Below are 3,766 nucleotides of genomic sequence, written 5' to 3'. Positions count from 1 at the left end.
GCAGTTATGAGGGGTCTCACAAAATTACTCCAAAAGTATGGGAAACTGAAGAACAGCAAGAAAAGTGAGAGTGAGGAAGATACTGAACATCTGCCATCCATTTTACTGGAAATGGGACAAGAAACAATGATCTACAATAGATTAAATTTTGTTTTAGTTTTTTTGTTTTTTGGGGGGGATCTTTTTTTTTTTTAATTATTTGCCCTGTTGAGGATCTAAATGAAGAGGGAGGAAGAAAGAAGTAACAAGAAAATAAGGGGACCAAGGTCCCTGGGTGGTTAGTACATCTAGAGCAAAAATTGCTCACTGGGGACAAGTGGAAGGTGGGATTGAGAAAAGGGATTAGGAAGGTAAGACTGAAACCACTAGGGGGAAAAGGGTTGTAGCTAAAACAACCACAGGCTCAGGGCACTCATATGGCCACACTGTTTTCCACCAGACTGGGCCACAGGTACTCATAGGGCATATCCAACTGTGCATTTTGGATCTCAATTTCCTTATCCAAGACAGCCAGTTCCTCCCTGAACTTCTTCAGCACAGCCTTGGGCTCAGGACCTGAGAAATACTCCTCCTTGAATTGGCCCAGAGCCACCATAATGGGTTGGCGCCTGCCCAGTTGCCAAGTGATGGACTTCTGGAGAGAAGTCTGGTGAAAGTTGGGCAGTGTCCCCATCACCATCTCTAGTGTTGCATCCTTGGTGGTAGGTGGGGCAGTCACATTGTACAGGGTGTGTTGGGGCCCCAAGTGTACCAGTCCAGCTGACCCAGGTGAATGGAGGAGTGCTGGCTGGTGCAGGTGAAGATGCACATGGTGACAAAGTGGCAAAGCTGGTCCCAGGTTTGTAAGGTGATAGGAAACCCTCGGTCCTGGGCTCCTAGCAGCCCAATTTCAGTGATCTCCAGACACCAGGACTGTAGCTCAAGGTCCTCTTTCACAGCCACATCTATCTTATAGTGGAGATTCACAATGCCCTCCACATAGCGAGAGGTGATTTCCCAGAGCCGAAGTGCATCTTGGGCATAGTAGCAAGACTTGACTCCCAGGAGCCCCTGGTGAGCCAGATCATCAGGGGGACAAAATGAACGATAGGTTAGGAAGGCTTCAGCTTGCTTGAGCAGCTCCACATGGCCTCCTCCACCTGTGCTCACCACCTGGTCTGTCCCAGCCTCATGTCCCTTTGGACACTGAGGGAGCAAGTTGCCCACCTCTGCCAGGGCTTAATATGGATGGCTGTTCAGGGCGGGGAGGTAGGTTGCTAAGGCACTTCATTCCTCAGCTCTTGTCAGCTTCTCTGGCATTAGGGTATGGAGGCATGCAAGGACTAGACCTCCATAGGGCTATCCTGTGGTAAAAACCAGACCAGGTCAGTGAAGGTCCACCTCAGACCCTTCCTGGCTGAAGTGCCTCCCCTCTGAGTCTCTGCACACAGATGTGGCTGTAGAGTTTGGGATCTGTGTTTGCTTCTAAGCTCCCCAATTGCCCCACTTTTCTAAAATAAAATATGAACAATTCCTGGGGGGCGGGGGGGAAAGACTTACTCCAATGATCTCTATTCAATTTCATTTGTTCCATGGACTCAAAGTTTCTGAGACATTGTTGTTGTTGTCAGGTGCCATCGAGTCAGAATTGACTCATAGCGACCCCATGCACAGCAGAACGAAACAATGTCCGATCCTGGGCCAACCTCACTACCGCTGCCTCACTTGAGTCCATCAATGATGCCACCTGGCCAATCCATCTCTTTAGGGGGTCTTCCTCTTTTTCTCTGACCCTCCACCTTACCCAGCATGACATCCTTCTCCAGCAACTGTTTCCTCTAGACAATATGTCCAAAGTATGAGAGACAAAGCTTAGCCATCCTGGCCTCCAAGGAGCACTCTGGCTGCACTTCTTCCAAAACAGATCTATTGGTTCTTTTGGCAGTCCATGGCACTTTCAGTATTCTCCTCCAACACCACAACTCAAAGGCATCAATTCTTCTACGATCTTCCTTATTCACTGTCCAGCTTTCGCATCCATATGAGGCTATTGAAAATACCATGGCCTGCGACATTATTATGTGCCATTGAGTTGGTTCTGACTCATAGGAACCCTATGCACAACAGAACAATATGCTGCCTGGTCCTTTACCATTCTCACCATTGCTGTTATGCTTGAGCCTATTGTTGCTACCACTGTGTCAACCCATCTTGTGAGAGGTCTTCCTCTTTTTTGCTGACTCTCCATTTTTCCAAACATGATCTCCTTCTCCAGAGACTAGTCCCTCCTGATATGTCTAAAGTACCAGAGACAAAATCTTAACATCCTCGCTTCTAAGGAGCATTCTGGCTACATTTCCTCAAAGACAGATTTCTTGGTTCTTTTGTCAGCCCATGTTGTTATTGTTATTAGGTACCTTTGAGTCAGTTCCAACTCATAATGACCTTTTGCATAACGAAACACTGCCCAGTCCTGTGCCAATCTCATACTCATTGTTGTTCTTGAGCCCATTGCTGCTATCACTGTGCCAATCCATCTCATTGGTGGGCCTTCCTCTTTTTGACTAACCCTCCACTTTACCAAGCATGATGTTCACTTTCAGGGACTGGTCCCTCCTGTTAATAAGTATGAAGTATAAGAGACAAATCTGGCCATCTTGGTTTCAAAGGAGCATTCTGATTGTACTTCTTCCATGGTACTCTCAATATTCTTCACCAACACCATATCTCAAATGCATCAATTCTTCTACAGTCATCCTTATTCATTGTCTAATTTTCACATGAATATGGACAATTGAAAATACCATGGCTTGGGCTAGGCACTCTTTAGTCCTCAAACTGACAAGTTTCTCTTGAAGGCTTTAATGAGGTCTTCTGAAGTATAATTGCCTATTGCATTACGCCGTTTGATTTCGTGCCTGCTGTTTCCATGAACATTGATTGTGGTTCTAAGACACTGAATATTACCAATTACTGCCTCCCTTGTGAAAATCCTTCTTTTTCTCCTAAAATACTACTTTTCATCCTTTTCTGACTCTGCTGACCACTCATTTTGTATCACTTTTACTGCCCCTGCTTCTTCTGAGTGACTCTAAAATGTGGGTGCACCAAAATGCACAAAGGAAAAATCTCTCCTTCATTTCTAACTCCATGGTTAGAATCAGCCTGAATCCAGTTATCAAAGTGTGAAAATAGATCCAGTCCTCACATTCCTACTTCTCCATTCTCATCACCAGCCACTTATATAACAAACTCCCTTTGACCCTAGTGAAAGATTTGAAATTATGACCCCAAATTAGTCAGAATTCACACATTAAAAGGTCACCACTTTCAGGCTGCCTAGACATCAGCTGCTGCTGGTTCTGACTTACACACCTGTGGAAGTTATTCACTGGAAAGTTCCACAAAATTTCACAGAGTAAATTATACTCACAGCTACAACTTTATTGCAAACAAAAAGAACACAAATAAAAAGACACATGTCCCAAAAAGGAAACAACTACCCTTTCCAAGGTATGGTCACTAATCAGGAAGCTCCTCTGAGTCTTTGTCTTCAGGACTATTATCTACTTCACCATGTGATCATGATAGATTACAATACACCTTGTGAGACTTTGACAGTATAGGGCCCACAGTGTTCCCTCTCAGTGATTTATCTACCATCCAATACAACATCTATAGGTCTAGGTGAAATTGTCACTTTCAAGGCATAATACGGGCTTCAGGAAAAAGATGGCTGATCTTGTGGAAGTGTAGTGACGAGCTCTGCTGAGAACAACACAGACTA

At 44.9% G+C, this 3,766-nt stretch overlaps 1 pseudogene; it reads right to left on the bottom strand.

The window, feature by feature from the left end:
* Window positions 1-412: 412 nt before the first annotated feature.
* LOC102831716 lies at window positions 413-1,185 on the bottom strand (annotated as a pseudogene).
* Between the last annotated feature and the right edge of the window lie 2,581 nt (window positions 1,186-3,766).

Source organism: Chrysochloris asiatica, unplaced genomic scaffold (assembly GCF_000296735.1).
Source record: "Chrysochloris asiatica unplaced genomic scaffold, ChrAsi1.0 scaffold00388, whole genome shotgun sequence".
Classification (NCBI taxonomy): Eukaryota; Metazoa; Chordata; class Mammalia; order Afrosoricida; family Chrysochloridae; genus Chrysochloris; species Chrysochloris asiatica.
This window is presented reverse-complemented; position numbering and strand designations above follow the sequence as displayed.